This window comes from Entelurus aequoreus, linkage group LG01 (genome assembly GCF_033978785.1).
Source record: "Entelurus aequoreus isolate RoL-2023_Sb linkage group LG01, RoL_Eaeq_v1.1, whole genome shotgun sequence".
Classification (NCBI taxonomy): Eukaryota; Metazoa; Chordata; class Actinopteri; order Syngnathiformes; family Syngnathidae; genus Entelurus; species Entelurus aequoreus.
The window spans coordinates 101116397-101135066 of NC_084731.1; the positions used below are offsets into that span (position 1 = coordinate 101116397).

Sequence of the window (18670 nt, forward strand, 5' to 3'; positions counted from 1 at the left end):
GTTTAGTGTGACAGGTATCATGTTTGGTGTGACAGGTAGCATGTTTAGTGTGACAGGTATCATGTTTGGTGTGACAGGTAGCATGTTTAGTGTGACAGGTAGCATGTTTAGTGTGACATGTATCATGTTTGGTGTGACCGGTAGCATGTTTAGTATGACAGGTAGCATGTTTAGTGTGACAGGTATCATGTTTGGTGTGACAGGTAGCATGTTTAGTGTGACAGGTAGCATGTTTAGTCATTAGTGTGACATGTATCATGTTTGGTGTGACAGGTAGCATGTTTAGTGTGACAGGTAGCATGTTTAGTGTGACAGGGAGCATGTTTAGTGTGACAGGTATCATGTTTGGTGGGACAGGTAGCATGTTTAGTGTGACAGGTAGCATGTTTAGTGTGACACGTAGCATGTTTAGTGTGACATGTATCATGTTTAGTGTGTCACCTAGTATGTTTAGTGTGACAGGTATCATGTTTGGTGTGACAGGTAGCATGTTTAATGTGACAGGTAGCATGTTTAGTGTGACACTTAGCATGTTTAGTGTGACAGGTATAGTGTTTGGTGTGACAGGTAGCATGTTTAGTGTGACAGGTAGCATGTTTAGTGTGACAGGTATAATGTTTAGTGTGACAGGTAGCATGTTTAGTGTGACAGGTAGCATGTTTAGTGTGACAGGTAGCATGTTTAGTGTGACAGGTATCATGTTTAGTGTGACAGGTAGCATGTTTAGTGTGACAGGTATAATGTTTAGTGTGACACGTAGCATGTTTAGTGTGACAGGTAGCATGTTTAGTGTGACAGGTATCATGTTTAGTGTGACAGGTAGCATGTTTAGTGTGACAGGTAGCATGTTTGGTGTGGCAGGTAGCATGTTTAGTGTGACAGGCGGCATGTTTAGTGTAACACGTAGCATGTTTAGTGTGAGAGGTAGCATGTTTAGTGTAACACGTAGCATGTTTAGTGTAACAGGTTGCATGTTTAGTGTGACAGGTATCATGTTTGGTGTGACAGGTAGCATGTTTAGTGTGACAGGTATCATGTTTGGTGTGACAGGTAGCATGTTTAGTGTGACAGGTAGCATGTTTAGTGTGAAAGGTATCATGTTTGGTGTGACAGGTAGCATGTTTAGTGTGACAGGTATCATGTTTGGTGTGACAGGTAGCATGTTTAGTCTGACAGGTGGCATGTTTAGTGTGACAGGTAGCATGTTTAGTGTGACACCTAGCATGTTTAGTGTGAGAGGTAGCATGTTTAGTGTGACACATAGCATGTTTAGTGTGAGAGATATGTTTGGTGAGACAGGTAGCATGTTTAGTGTGACAGGTAGCATGTTTAGTGTGACAGGTATCATGTTTAGTGTGACAGGTAGCATGTTTAGTGTGACAGGTATAATGTTTAGTGTGACAGGTAGCATGTTTAGTGTGACAGATAGCATGTTTAGTGTGACAGGTAGCATTTTTAGTGTGACAGGTAGCATGTTTGGTGTTGCAGGTAGCATGTTTAGTGTGACAGGCGGCATGTTTAGTGTAACACGTAGCATGTTTAGTGTGAGAGGTAGCATGTTTAGTGTAACTCGTAGCATGTTTAGTGTAACAGGTTGCATGTTTAGTGTGACAGGTATCATGTTTGGTGTGACAGGTAGCATGTTTAGTGTGACAGGTATCATGTTTGGTGTGACAGGTAGCATGTTTAGTGTGACAGGTAGCATGTTTAGTGTGAAAGGTATCATGTTTGGTGTGACAGGTAGCATGTTTAGTGTGACAGGTAGCATGTTTAGTGTGACAGGTATCATGTTTGGTGTGACAGGTAGCATGTTTAGTCTGACAGGTGGCATGTTTAGTGTGACAGGTAGCATGTTTAGTGTGACACCTAGCATGTTTAGTGTGAGAGGTAGCATGTTTAGTGTGACACATAGCATGTTTAGTGTGAGAGGTAGCATGTTAAGTGTGACAGGTAGCATGTTTAGTGTATCAGGTAGCATGTTTGGTGTGACAGGTAGCATGTTTAGTGTGACAGATATCATGTTTGGTGTGACAGGTAGCATGTTTAGTGTGACAGATATCATGTTTGGTGTGACAGGTAGCATGTTTAGTGTGACAGGTAGCATGTTAAGTGTGACAGGTAGCATGTTTAGTGTATCAGGTAGCATGTTTGGTGTGACAGGTAGCATGTTTAGTGTGACAGATATCATGTTTGGTGTGACAGGTAGCATGTTTAGTGTGACAGGTAGCATGTTTAGTGTGACAGGTAGCATGTTTAGGGTTGCTACTTTATTTATTAACTTTGCATCTTTCGTTACATCCTTCTCTGCATCCTTCTTTGTTTCCTTCTTTACATCTTTATTTATATCCTTTTTTGTATCCTTCTTTGTGTCCTTCTTTGCATCCTTTCCTTGTCCCTCACATCCTTCCTACCCTCCGCAGTCTTCTTCACCTTCTCACTTTGTGTCCTTGCGTTCTTCTTCCTGTCCTGTGTGTGAATCACTGATTCACTGATTCATTCAATCACTTAATTACTGAATCACCGAATCATTGAATCTCTGAATCATTGAATTACTGAATCACTGAATCACTCACAAGCGCAGGTGTGAGCGCCAGTCGAGACGCAGCGAGCGACTCCGAGGGCGGTGCCTGCGAAACACAATGTACGCTTGAGGTCATGTGACCATCTGGTCTCTCCCGCAGAGTCCCTGGAGCTGATCGCCACGGCAGCAGAGCATTCCAACGCCGCCATCAGGAAGATGGTGAGCGCCTCGGACACGAGCGACGGACGCTTGCGTGGTCTTTCTCATGTTGATGTTGATGTTGATGTTGATGTTGATGTTTGCAGGAGCGAATGAGGAAGCTGCTGAAAGTCTACGAGCTGCTGGGCGGGGAGGAGGACATCGTTAACCCCGCTAACGAGCTCATCAAGGAGGGACACATCCTTAAACTGTCCAATAAGAACGGCACATCGCAGGACCGCTACCTCATCTTGGTACCTTCTTCTGCTCTATACATGTATGTGTGTATATATACATATATATATATATATATATATATATATATATATATATATATATATATATATATATATATATATATATATATATACATATATATATACATATATATATATATATATATATATATATATATATATATATATATATATATATATATATATATATATATATATATATATATATGTATATGTATATATATATATATGTGTATATATATATATATATATATATATATATATATATATATATATATATATATATATATATATATATATTAGGGCTGGGAATCTTTGGGTGACCCACGATTCGATTCAAAATCGATTCTTGGGGTCACGATTCGATTCAGAATCGATTTTTTTTTTTCAATTCAACACGATTCTCGATTCAAAAACGATTTTTTTTAATTTATTTTTTTTAATGAAAACAATACACAACAATACCATAATAATGCAATACAATTTCAAAACAAAACCCGACCCAGCAACATTCAGAACTGCAATAAACAGAGCAATTGAGGACACACAAACATGACATGGAACAATCTAAAAGTAGTGAGACAAAAATGAATATTATCAACGACAGCATCAATATTAGTAACAATTTCAACATAGCAGTGATTAAAAATCCCTCATTGATATTATCATTACAAACATTAATTTAAAAAAAAAAAATACAAAAAATGAACAATAGTGTCACAGTGGCTTACACTTGCATCGCATCTCATAAACTAAATGTCTAATGATAATGTCAATGAGGGATTTTTAATCACTGCTATGTTTAAATTGTAACTAATATTGATACTGTTGTTGATAATATTCATTTTTGTTTCACTACTTTTGGTTTGCTCTATGTCGTGTTTGTGTCTCCTCTCAATTGCTCTGTTTATTGCAGTTCTGAGTGTTGCTGGGTCGGGTTTGGTTTTGGAATTGGATTGCATTGTTATGGTATTGCTGTGTATTGTTTTGTTGGATTGATTAATTAAAAAAAAAAAAAAATTTATTAAAAAAAGTCGATTTTTTAAAAATGAGAATTGATTCTGAATCGCACAACGTGAGAATCGCGATTCAAAATACGAATCGATTTTTTCCCACACCCCTAATATATACAGGTATATATATATATATATATATATGTATGTATATATATATATATATATATATATATATATATATATATATATATATATATATATATATATATATATATATATATATATATATATATATATATATATATATATATATATATATATATATATATATATATATATATAAATATACTACCATTCAAAAGTTTGGGGTCACCCAAACAATTTTGTGGAATAGCCTTAATTTCTAAGAACAAGAATAGACTGTCGAGTTTCAGATGAAAGTTCTCTTTTTCTGGCCATTTTGAGCGTTTAATTGACCCCACAAATGTGATGCTCCAGAAACTCAATCTGCTCAAAGGAAGGTCAGTTTTGTAGCTTCTGTAACGAGCTAAATTGTTTTCAGATGTGTGAACATGATTGCACAAGGGTTTTCTAATCATCAATTAGCCTTCTGAGCCAATGAGCAAACACATTGTACCATTAGAACACTGGAGTAATAGTTGCTGGAAATGGGCCTCTATACACCTATGTAGATATTGCACCAAAAACCAGACATTTGCAGCTAGAATAGTCATTTACCACATTAGCAATGTATAGAGTGTATTTCTTTAAAGTTAAGACTAGTTTAAAGTTATCTTCATTGAAAAGTACAGTGCTTTTCCTTCAAAAATAAGGACATTTCAATGTGACCCCAAACTTTTGAACGGTAGTATATATATATAATGTGTGTGTGTATATATATATAATGTGTGTATATATATATATATATATATATATATATATATATATATATATATATATATATATATATATATATATATTTATATATATATATATATATATATATATATATATATATATATATATATATGTATGTATGTATGTATGTATGTATGTATGTATGTATGTATGTATGTATATGTATATGTATATTTATCTATGAATGTATATATATGTGTATGTATGTATATATGTATATATATGTATATATTTATATGTATATGTATATATACTGTATATCTATTTATATATATGTATGCATATATGTATATATATATATACCTATGTATATATATGTATGTATATATGGAAATGTGTATGTATATATATATATACCTATGTATATATATGTATGTATATATGGAAATGTGTATGTATATATGTATACATGTGTATATATATATGTATGTATATATAATGTATATATAAATATATGTATATGTATGTGTGTGTGTGTGTGTATAATATATATATATATATATATATATATATATATATATATATATATATATATATATATATATATATATGCATACAAATATATCCACCAGCGTGTGACCTCTGACCCCTGTCCTTCCCCACAGTTCAACGACCGGCTGCTCTACTGCGTTCCCAAGCTGCGTCTGATTGGCCAGAAGTACGGCGTCCGCGCTCGCATCGACGTGGACGGCATGGAGGTGAGACCCTTGTGGGCGGAGCTTAGCGCGCAGGGCGGTGACGAGGTCATGTGACTTGTGTGCAGCTGAAGGAGATGAGCAGCGCGGCGGCTCCTCTGACCTTCCTGGTGTTGGGCAAGCAGCGCTCGCTGGAGCTGCAGGCCAGGTAGGGCGCCGAGGCCACGCCCCCCTCGCCATGGCACAAAAAGATGAGCAGGCGTCTGTCTCGCCGTGTCTCCGCAGGACAGAAGAGGACAAGAAGGACTGGATCCACGCCATCCAGGCCACCATCCACAGACACGAGAACACCATGGACACCTTCCGCCAGCTGACTTCTTCCCTGCGGGATGATGAGGCCACGCCCCCTCACTCCCCGGTAACACACACACACACACCTTGTCTGTGTTAGCATGCACGTGACACTGTGTGTGTGTGTGTGTGTGTGTGTGTGTGTGTGTGTGTGTGTGTGTGTGTGTGTGTGTGTGTGTGTGTGTGTGTGTGTGTGTGCGTCTGTGTGTGTGTGCGTGTGCGACAGAGCTGCGCTGAGCTAGGCAAGCGAGCGCCAACGCCGATCCGCGAGAAGGAAGTGACGCTGTGCATGAAGTGTCAGGAGGCCTTCAACGCCATCACCAAGCGCCGCCATCACTGCAAGGCCTGCGGTCACGTGAGTGCCGCCGCCGTCGCCTTGACGACCGCGCGCTCTCACACTGACGTTCTATGCATTTTATACTAGCAATTTTGCTAATTTTATTCACTTAAAACTAAAAGTCATAGGTTTTATACTCATGTAACCATGTTATCATGCTAACTAACTTTAGCATGCTAACATTATAATGCTAGTAATTTATGCTAGCAATATTGCAAATTTTATTCACTTAAACCTAAAAATCATAGGTTTTGATACTCGTGACCATGTTATCATGCTAAGTAACATTAGCATGCTAACATTTTATGCTAGCAATATTGCTAATTTTATCCACTTAAACCTAAAAAATCGTAGGTTTTGATACTCACGTTCCCATGTTACCATGCTAAGATTAGCATGCTAACATTATGATGCTACCATTTTATCAGAAGCAGAAATACTTTATTAATCCCTGAGGGGAAATTAAGTGCTAGCAATATTGCTAATTTTATTCACTTAAACCTAAAAATCATAGGTTTTGATACTCACGTTCCCATGTTATCATGCTAAAATTAGCACGCTAATGTTTTATGCGAGCAATTTTGCTCATTTTATTCACTTGAACCCAAAAATCATAGGTTTTATACTCATTTGACCATGTTATCATGCTAACTAACTTTAGCTTGCTTACATTATCATGTTAGTAATTTATGCTATAAATATTGCTAATTGTATTCACTTAAACCTAAAAATCATAGGTTTTGATACTCACGTTCCCATGTTATCATGCTAAGTAACATTAGCATGCTAACATTTTATGCTAAAAATATTGCTAATTTTATCCACTTAAACCTAAAAATCATAGGTTTTGATACTCACGTTTCCATGTTACCATGCTAAGATTAGCATGCTAGCATTATCATGCTACCATTTTATTAGAAGCAGAAATACTTTATTAATACCAGAGGGAAAATTAAGTGCTAGCAATATTGCTAATTTTATTCACTTAAACCTAAAAATCATAGGTTTTGATACTCACGTTCCCATGTTATCATGCTAAGATTAGCACGCTAATGTTTTATGCGAGCAATTTTGCTCATTTTATTCACTTGAACCCAAAAATCATAGGTTTTATACTCATTTGACCATGTTATCATGCTAACTAACTTTAGCTTGCTTACATTATCATGCTAGTAATTTATGCTATCAATATTGCTAATTGTATTCACTTAAACATAAAAATCATAGGTTTTGATACTCACGTTCCCATGTTACCATGCTAAGATTAGCATGCTAACATTATCATGCTACCATTTTATTAGAAACAGAAATACTTTATTAATACCCGAGGGGAAATTAAGTGCAAGCAATATTGCTAATTTTATTCACTTAAACCTAAAAATCATATGTTTTGATAGTCACGTTCCCATGTTACCATGCTAAGATTAGCATGCTAACATTATCATGCTACCATTTTATTAGAAGCAGAAATACTTTATTAATACCGAGGGGAAATTAAGTGCAAGCAATATTGCTAATTTTATTCACTTAAACCTAAATATCATAGGTTTTGTACTCATGTGACCATGTTATCATGCTAACTAACTTTAGCCTGCTAACATTATCATGCTAGTAATTTATGCTAGCAATATTGCTAATTTTATTCACTTAAACCTAAAAATCATAGGTTTTGATACTCGTGACCAACGTTCCCTCTAAGGTGCGCGCCTGCGCAATTGCGCACCGCTCACGCGTCCTCAGCGCACTGCAAATTAATGCCGCGCAGGAAATCAAAAATCCCATCTGAAATTTAAACAAAATAAACATTACAATGTATTCTGTATGATTTTGCAATGCAGCTCTGTGAGTGACAGGTGACAACAAGAGTGGCCCCAATGAATTAAACAATCTTTGTCAACACAGTTCAATTATCGTCTGTCGAGACACTTTACGGACAGGAATTCCATCAATCACTTTATTGAGAAAAACTGTTTGTAACCACACCAAAAACAAGAACTGGTAATTTTCTGCCATACAAATCAGGCTTAAACCAACTTTGTCATCCGTCATATCAACAGAAGCCACTCGCTCGCTCACCTGCACCAACACACGCACTCATGGCACTTAGCCAGTGCTGCGTTTATGGCCACAAAAAAAGTCGGACAACCCCAATGCCACACAATGTGTAAATGCCAGGTTGTAACACTCAGATGGGTGCTTATTTTACTCCCATTTGTTAAGAATGTTAATCGAAGGATATTATTCATGAAATATTGTCACTAGATTTCATAAATGCTAATAAAAAGATGTATTTTACAGACAGAAAGTTACAGGAACTAAATGTAATCTCTGAAAGGGGTAACATTTCTTTTAAAGGCAGGACCCACAGCCAGACATACAATACTAGCACATAGGTCCTGAAAAACATGTTTTTTTGTTATTGTCATTGTAAGGGGGCAAAATCACTTATATCAGAAAATTATTTTAATAAAACATTTACATTGTTATGATGTCAGGTTTGGGACAGCACGTCTGATGTCGCTCACATGTGCTCCACTGAATGCTCAGGGAGTTTGTGCGTTTGCTCACACACATGAAAAATTAGAGGGAACATTGCTCGTGACCATGTTATCATGCTAAGTAACATTAGCATGCTAACATTTTATGCTAGCAATATTGCTAATTGTATCCACTTAAACCTAAAAATCATAGGTTTTGATACTCGTGACCATGTTATCATGCTAAGTAACATTAGCATGCTAACATTTTATGCTAGCAATATTGCTAATTTTATCCACTTAAACCTAAAAAAATCATAGGTTTTGATACTCACGTTCGCATGTTACCATGTTAAGATTAGCATGCTAACATTATCATGCTACCATTTTATCAGAAGCAGAAATACTTTATTAATCCCCGAGGGGAAATTAAGTGCTAGCAATATTGCTAATTTTATTCACTTAAACCTGAAAATCATAGGTTTTGATACTCACGTTCCCATGTTACCATGCTAACAGTAGCCCGCTAACGTTTTATGCGAGCAATTTTGCTCATTTTATTCACTTAACCAAAAAATCATAGGTTTTGATACTCATTTTACCATGTTATCATGCTAACATTAGCATAAATAAATAAATAAATGGGTTATACTTGTATAGCGCTTTACTACCTTCGAGGTACTCAAAGCGCTTTGACAGTATTTCCACATTCACCCATTCACACACACATTCACACACTGATGGCGGGAGCTGCCATGCAAGTCGCTAACCAGCAGCCATCAGGAGCAAGGGTGAAGTCTCTTGCCCAAGGACACAACGGACGTGACTAGGATGGTAGAAGGTGGGGATTGAACCCCAGTAACCAGCAACCTTCCGATTGCTGGCACAGCCTCTCTACCAACTTCGCCACGCTGTCCCCTATGCTAACATTATCATGCTAATGATTTATGCTAGCAATTTTGCAAATTTTATTCACCTAAACCTAAAAATCATAGGTTTTGATCCTCATGTCTCCATGTTATTATGCTAAAATTAGCATGTTAACATTATCATGCTAATGTTTTATGCTAGCTATATTGCTAATTTTATTCACTTAAACCTAAAAATCATAGGTTTTGATACTCATGTTACAATGTTATGTTATATAACATTAGCATGACAATGTTATATGCTAGCATTTTAGTGTATTTCGATCATTTCAACCTGAAATTCATGGCTTTTGAGACATGTCTCGATCTTGCAAGTATAATAACTGTTCCCATTATAACAAGCTACTGTTAGCATGCTAACAGTAACAGCTTTTGTGCTTGCTTTTTAGCTAATTTTGTTTGGTTGAACCTAAAAATCATGGATTTAAATATTTTCCTCCATCTTAGAAGTATGCTAACTTCTCCAACATTAGTAAGGTTACGTTAACATTGCTGACGTTTAATTCTGGCATTTTTCCTCATGTTTTTCATATAAACCTAAAAGTCATAACTTTTGATACTTGGCACCATCTTACGCTAACTTTTCCTGTCATTATGCTAAAGTTAGCATGCTGTTGTTTCTTTAATATAAATCATGGCTTTTGATACTCGGCGCCATCTTAGGAGTATGCTAACTTATTTTATGTTATAATGCTAACAATAGCATGCTAACATTTTATGCTAGCATTTTTCCTAATTGTTTTATTATAAACCTAAAAATCATAACTTTTGATACTTGGCACCATCTTACAAGTACGCTAACCTTTCCTATCATTATGCTAACGTTAGCATGCTAATGTTTTATGATAGCATGTTTGCCAATTTCATTCGTAAAATCCTACAAATCATGGCTTTCGATACATGGCGCCATATTAGAAGTATGCTAACTTTTCCTATGTTATCATGCTAACAATAGCATGTTACCATTTGTTTTCTCATTTTATCCGTTCAAACCAAAAAAATCACAACTTTCAATACTAGGCGCCATCTTAGAAGTAACGCTAACGTTTTCGATGTCATTATGCTAATAGTAGCATGCTAACATTTTATGCTAGCATTTTCGTTAATTTAATTCGTACGAAACCAGCAAATCAGGGCTTTCGATACATGGCGCCGTGTTAGAAGTGTGCTAACTTTTCCTATGTTATCATGCTAACAATAGCATGCTAACATTTTATGCTAGCGTTTTCGTTAATTTAATTCGTACAAAACCTACAAATCGTGGCTTTCGATACACGCCGCCATCTTATGCTATCATGCTAACATTAGCATGCTAACATTAGCATGCTTACATTTTATGCTAGCATTCAAGCTCATTTTTATCATTTAAACCTCAAATTCATGGGTTTGAGACATGTCTCCATCTTGCAAGTATGTTAACTGTCCCCATTATAACAAGTTAGGGTGGTTTTTTTTCGGCAGGGCGTGAAGGTGCCGCCCGCTCTCACGCTGCCATTCTCTGCGCACCCCTGCAGGTGGTTTGCGGCAAGTGCTCCGAGTTCCGCGCCCGCCTTTCGTACGACAACAACCGCACCAACCGCGTGTGCGTGGACTGCTACGCCATGCTGGTGGGCGTGTCCCACACCCCCTCCGTCATGGCCGGCCCCGGCCTGAGGAGGCGCTCCATCCTGGAGGTGAGTGAGACGTCGCGGCGAACGATGCCCAGCGGCCTCGTGACTGACGTCTGCTGTCGCCATAGAAACAAGCCTCGCTGGCGGCCGAGAACAGCGTCATGTGCAGCTTCCTGCACCACATGGAGAAAGGAGGGGGGCGGGGCTGGCAGAAGGCGTGGTTCGTCATTCCTGAAAACGAGCCGCTGGTGCTCTACATCTACGGCGCCCCTCAGGTGGGACCCCAACCTGCCCTCACGCCATGTTGTCATGATCACCGTAGCAACGGCAGCCTTTTCTAAGATGGCGCCAAGTACAAAAGGCCATCATTTTTAGGTTGAAACATGCAAAATGAGCTAAAGTGCTCGCGTAAAGCGTTAGCACATGACCAGAGAAAGTCAGCCCCATTCACTTTCATTGAAAACCTTGAAAAATCCTCACGGCGCTCACCTCCTTCGGATGGCGATCTTGCCAAAAGTAAACTTTGGACGGAATGTTTTTGTATCCAGGGATGAAGTAGAGAAGCGCGTGAACAAAATGAGGTATTAAGCACCGGGCTACGTGAAAGCATGGCTGAGCTACAAGAAGAGGCGCTCTCACTTCATTCTGCTAGTTCCCTGAAAAAAGCGCCTTATGAAATGGGTGTACCTAATCAATAGTCCCATTGAGGGTCATGTGACTTCACAATGACAGTTTATTTTCAACATGAATGCATTTTGCATTTTGTGTGGATTTTGATATGCTGAGTTTTCCTATCTCATCATGCTAACGTTATCATGCTGACGTTTTATGCTAGCAATTTTTTGCTCATTTAATTAACTTAAACCTGAAAATCATAGCTTTTAATACTCATGTTCCCATGTTAACATGCTAAGATTAGGATGCAAACATTATCATGCTAACGTTTTATGCTAGCAATATTGCTAATTTTAGCCACTTAAGCCTAAAAATCATAGGTTTAAGTGATAAAAATCATAGGTTTCACAGCTAATTGGTCGTATATCATGCTAACTAACTTTGGCATGCTAACATTATCATGCTTGTAATTTATGCCAGCATTTTTGCAAATGTTATTAACTTAAACCCTTGAAGTCATAGGTTTTGATACTCATGTTCCCATGTTAGCATGCTAATATTTGCACGCTAATGTTTTATGCTAGCAATTTTGCTAATTTTAGCCACTTAAGCCTAAAAATCATAGGTTTAAGTGATAAAAATCATAAGTTTCACAGCTAATTGGTCGTATATCATGCTAACTAACTTTATCATGCTAACATTATCATGCTAGTAATTTATGCCAGCATTTTTGCAAATGTTATTCACATGAACCCTTAAACTCATAGGTTTTGATACTCATGTTCCCATGTTAGCATGCTAATATTAGCAATTTTGCTCATTTTATTCTAGCAATTTTGCTCATTTTATTCACTTAAACCTAAAAAATTATAGGTTTAAGTGATACAAATCATAGTTTTCACAGCAAATTGGTCGTATATCTTGCTAACTAACTTTGGCATGCTAACATTATCATGCTAGTAATTTATTCCAGCATTTTTGTAAATGTTATTCACTTAAACCCTTAAAATCATAGGTTTTGATACTCATGTTTACATGTTAGCGTGCTAAGATTAGGATGCGAACATTATCATGCTAACGTTTTATGCTAGTAATATTGCTAATTTTATTCACTTAAACCTAAAAATCATATGTTTTGATACTCATGTGACCATGTTATCATGCTAGTAATTTATGCCAGCATTTTTGCAAATGTTATTCACTTAAACCCTTAAAATCATAGGTTTTGATACTCATGTTCCCATGTTAGCATGCGAAGATTAGGACGCAAACATTATCATGCTAACGTTTTATGCTTGCAATGTTTCTAATTTTATTCTGAAAATCATAGGTTTTGATACTTTTTAAAAATATGCTAACTTTTCCAATGTTATCATGCTAACATTAGCATGCTAACGTTTTATGCTGGCATTTCAGCTCATTTCGATCATTTCAACTTAAAAATCATGCGTCTTGAGACATAGGTTTACCTTGCTAGTATACTAACTGTTCTTATTGTTATAACAAGCTAACGTTAACATGGGAAAATTTGATGCTTGCTTTTTTAGCTATTTTTTATGTTTAAACCTAAAAATAGATTTTGAGACTTGGCCCCGTCGTAGAAGTATGCTAACTTCTTCAATATTAGAACACTAACATTAACATTGCTAACGTAATATGCTAGCATTTTTGCTAATTTTATTCATATAAACCTAAAAATCATGATTTTTGATACTTGGTGCCATCTTACAAGTACGCTAATCTTTCCTGTCATTATGTTAACGTTTGAATGCTAATGTTTTATGACAGCATTTTTGCTCATTTCATTAGTATAAACCTAAATATCATGGCTTTTGTTACTTGGTGCCATCTTAAAAGTATGGTAACTGTTCCAATGTTATCATGCTAACATTAGCATGCTAATGTTTTATGTTAGCATTTTTGCAAATTTTATTTGTATAAAACAAAAAATCATGACTTTTGATACTTGGCACCATCTTAGAAGTACGCTAACTTTTCTTGTCAATATGCTAATGTTAGCATGTTAATGTTTTATGATAGCATTTTTGCTCATTTCATTCGTATACACCTAAAAATCATGGCTTTTGATACTGGTTGCCATTTTAGCAGTATGCTAACTTTACCTATGTTATCATGCTAACGTTACCATGCTAACGTTTTATGCCAGCATTTAGGCTAATTTGTCCATTTAAATTGATGGGTTCTGAGACATGTCTCCATCTTGCAAGTATGCTAACTGTTCTCATTATAACAAGTTAGGGTGTTTTATTTTGACAGGACGTGAAGGCGCAGCGCAGCGTTCCCCTCATCGGCTTCGAAGTGTCGCTTCCGGAGTCATGTGACCGCCTGGAGCGTCGGCACACCTTCAAGATCTGCCAGAGTCACCTGACGCTCTACTTCAGCGCAGAGGGGGAGGAGCTTCAGCGCCGCTGGATGGACGTGTTGTCGAGGGCCGGCAAGGGGGAGGAGCCTCTGGCCCACCGGCTAATCGTGGAGGAGGAGGAGGGGGAAGGGGAGGGGGAAGAGCCGGCGGGGCAGGTGGAAGTTGACAACACGTGATTTGATTGGACAAGGAGTGGTGCTGGGGGCGGGGCCATTTCATGTGCATGACTGCGGGGACAAAATGGCCGCCACATGACCCGACTGAAAGCACAATCATCGTCGTCGTCATCCTGACGCCATTTTTGTTCGGATGACCCGAGCCGGAGGCTCCGCCCATCTTCTATCCTGCAAGACCGCCCTTTGGTGAAACTTTGGTGCGGGCGGCAATGCAGGTCAAAGGTCAAACCTCCTTCATATACCCCTCAAAGTGTCGTCTCACAGCAGGCCTTGCTCAGAGGTCCTCTGCTGGCAGAGTGCGGTACTGCACACGTTATTGCTGAGTCAGTAAATTATTTTTGATATATTAGGACTCCCAGACTTGCCTCCTCATCTTTTCTTCTCTAGAAGCAGAACTCAAGTTGAAGAATGGATGGGACAAAAAGTTCAAACGGCAACACCAGCGCCGGAGAGACAACCATTCTCCAAAATGGACGCCCTCCTTGGCTGCTTTGAACGAAACTGAAAGTTAACTCGGCATTTTTCTCCACTCTGGCTCCCTAAAGGAGACACGAGGTGTGTGCGTGCAGAGAGGAACACACGCTGCATGCCAGCAGGACCAAAGTCAGGGACTTCTCAAGCCTTCAAGTCTGCTCATAATATTCCTCTAAGACACATCTGTCAAACTCAATAGCCCGGGGACCAAATCTGGCCCGCCACCTCATTTAATTTGGGCCGCAACATTATTTAAAGTGGCCTGCCATATCATTTAACGAGGTCAATCCCGTCATTTATCATGGTCGATCATGTCATTTAAAGTGGTCCGCCGTGTCATTCAACGAGGTCTGCTACGTCATTTAATGTGGTCGATCACGTCATTTAATGTGGTTCACCATGTAATTTAATGTGGTCCATCACATCATTTAATGTGGTCCATCATGTCATTTAATGTGGTCCATCACGTCATTCAAAGGGGTCCACCATGTAATTTAACGTGGTCCATCACATTATTTAGTGTGGTCGATCACGTCATTTAACGTGGTCCACCATGTAATTTGACATGGTCCATCACATCATTTAGTGTGGTTGATCACGTCATTTAACGTGGTCGATCACGTCATTTAATATGGTCCACCATGTAATTGAATGTGGTCCATCACGTCATTTATTGTGGTCAATCACATCATTTAATGTGGTGCACCATGTAATTTAAAGTGGTCGATCACGTCATTTAATGTGGTCGATCACGTCATTTAACGTGGTCGATCACGTCATTTAATATGGTCCACCATGTAATTGAATGTGGTCCATCACGTCATTTAATGTGGTCCATCACGTCATTCAAAGGGGTCCACCATGTAATTTAACGTGGTCCATCACATCATTTAGTGTGGTCGATCACGTCATTTAACGTGGTCCACCATGTAATTTGACGTGGTCCATCACATCATTTAGTGTGGTCGATCACGTCATTTAACGTGGTCCACCATGTAATTTGACGTGGTCCATCACATCATTTAGTGTGGTCGATCACGTCATTTAACGTGGTCGATCACGTCAATTAGTGTGGTCGATCACGTCATTTAATATGGTCCACCATGTAATTGAATGTGGTCCATCACGTCATTTATTGTGGTCAATGACGTCATTTAATGTGGTCCACCATGTAATTTAATGTGGTCGATCATGTCATTTAGTGTGGTCGATCACGCCATTTAATATGGTCCACCATGTAATTTAATGTGGTCCATCACGTCATTTATTGTGGTCAATCACGTCATTTAATGTGGTCCACCATGTAATTTAATGTGGTCGATCATGTCATTTAGTGTGGTCGATCACGTCATTTAATATGGTCCACCATGTAATTTAATGTGGTCGATGACGTCATTTAACGTGGTCGATCACGTCATTTAATGTGGTCGATCACGTCATTTAATGTGGTCGATCACGTCATTTGATAAAGTTAAAGTACCAATGATTGTCACACACACACTAGGTGTGGCGAAATTATTCTCTGCATTTGACCCATCACCCTTGATCACCCCCTGGGAGATGAGGGGAGCAGTGAGCAGCAGCAGTGGCCGCACCCGGGAATCATTTTTGGTGATTTAACCCCCAATTCCAACCCTTGATGCTGAGTGCCAAGCAGGGAGGTAATGGGTCCCATTTTTTTAAAGTCTTTGGTATGACTCGGCTGGGGTTTAAACTCACAACCTACCGATCTAGGCCACTGAGTAGTGTGTAGATGTGTTCGATCACGTCATTCAGAGGGGTTTACCATGTAATTTAACATGGTCGATCACGTCATTTAATGTGGTTGATCACGTCATTTAATATGGTCCACCATGTAATTGAATGTGGTCCATCACGTCATTTAACGTAGTGGATCTCGTCATTTAACGTGGTCGATCACGTCATTTAATGTGGTCTACCATGTAATTTTAACGTGGTCCATCACATAATTTAATGTGGTCCGTCACATCATTTAATGTGGTCGATCACGTCATTTAATATGGTCCACCATGTAATTTAATGTGGTCGATCACGTCATTCAGTGGGATTCAATGTGATTTAATGTGGTCCATCACATCTTGTAGTGTGGTCGATCACGTCATTTAATATGGTCCACCATGTAATTTAACGTGGTCGATCATGTAATTTAACATGGTCGATCACGTCATTTGATGTGGTCGATCACGTCATTTGATGTGGTCGATCACGTCATTTGATGTGGTCGATCACATCATTTAGCGTGGTCGATCACGTCATTTAGTGTGGTCGATCACGTCATGTAATATGGTCCACCATGTAATTGAATGTGGTCCATCACGTCATTTAACGTGATGGATCACGTCATTTGATGTGGTCGATCACGTCATTTGATGTGGTCGATCACGTCATTTGATGTGGTCGATCACATCATTTAGCGTGGTCGATCACGTCATTTAGTGTGGTCGATCACGTCATGTAATATGGTCCACCATGTAATTGAATGTGGTCCATCACGTCATTTAACGTGATGGATCACGTCATTTGATGTGGTCGATCACGTCATTTGATGTGGTCGATCACATCATTTAGCGTGGTCGATCACGTCATTTAGTGTGGTCGATCACGTCATGTAATATGGTCCACCATGTAATTGAATGTGGTCCATCACGTCATTTAACGTGATGGATCACGTCATTTGATGTGGTCGATCACGTCATTTGATGTGGTCGATCACATCATTTAGTGTGGTCGATCACGTCATTTAGCGTGGTCGATCACGTCATTTGATGTGGTCGATCACATCATTTAGTGTGGTCGATCACGTCATTTAGTGTGGTCGATCACGTCATGTAATATGGTCCACCATGTAATTGAATGTGGTCCATCACGTCATTTAACGTGATGGATCACGTCATTTAATATGGTCCATCACATAATTTAACATGGTCCGTCACGTCATTTAATGTGGCCTGCCATGTCATTCAATGTGGTCTGTTACATCATTTTATGTTGTCCGCCCCATCAGTTAAAGGGGCCTTATCAATCAATTAGGTCCACCACATCATACAATGTGGTTCGCTGCCACGTCATTCAAAGTGTACCGCCATGTAATTAAATGATGTTCGTCACGTCATTTAAAATGGCCCACCCTGTCATTCAATTTGGTCGGCCACATTATGTAAGGTGGCCTGCCATATAATTTAACACGTCATTTATCATGGTCGATCACATCATTTAATGAGGCCTGCCATGTCAATCAATTAGGTCCGCCACATCATTCAATGTGGTTCGCCGACATGTAATTAAATGATGTCCGTTACGTCATTTAATTTGGCCTGCCATGTCATTTAATAGGGTGCGCCACATTTTTAATGTGGTTGATAACGTCATTTGATGTGGTTACAGTGGCCCACCATGTAATTTAATGTGGCTCACCGTGTCATTTAATAGGGTCCACCACGTCATTTAAAGTGGTCGATCACGTCATTTAAAAATGGCCCACCATGTAATTTGATTATGTCCGTCACGCCATTTATAATGGCCTGCTATGTCATTCAATGAGGCCTGCTACATGATTAAAAGTGGTTTGCTACATAATTTAACATGTTCCGCCACGTCATTTAAAGTGGCCTGCCATGTCATTCACTGAGGTCCGCCACGTCATTCAATTTGCCCGCCATGTCATTCAATAGGGTCCTCCACACCACTTAGTATGGTCGATCACTTCATTTAATGTGGTTTGTCACGTTATTTAAAGTGGCCCATCGTGTAATTTAACGTGGTCCGTCACGTCCTTCAATGTGGTTTGCCACGTCATTTAAGTTGGCCCGCCA

The 18670-nt window shown here is 38.7% G+C and overlaps 1 pseudogene; it reads left to right on the forward strand.

Annotated features, from left to right (window-relative positions):
- LOC133660550 (FYVE, RhoGEF and PH domain-containing protein 1-like) overlaps window positions 1–15686 on the forward strand; it is a 28079-nt pseudogene extending 12393 nt beyond the window's left edge.
- Window positions 15687–18670: the final 2984 nt, after the last annotated feature.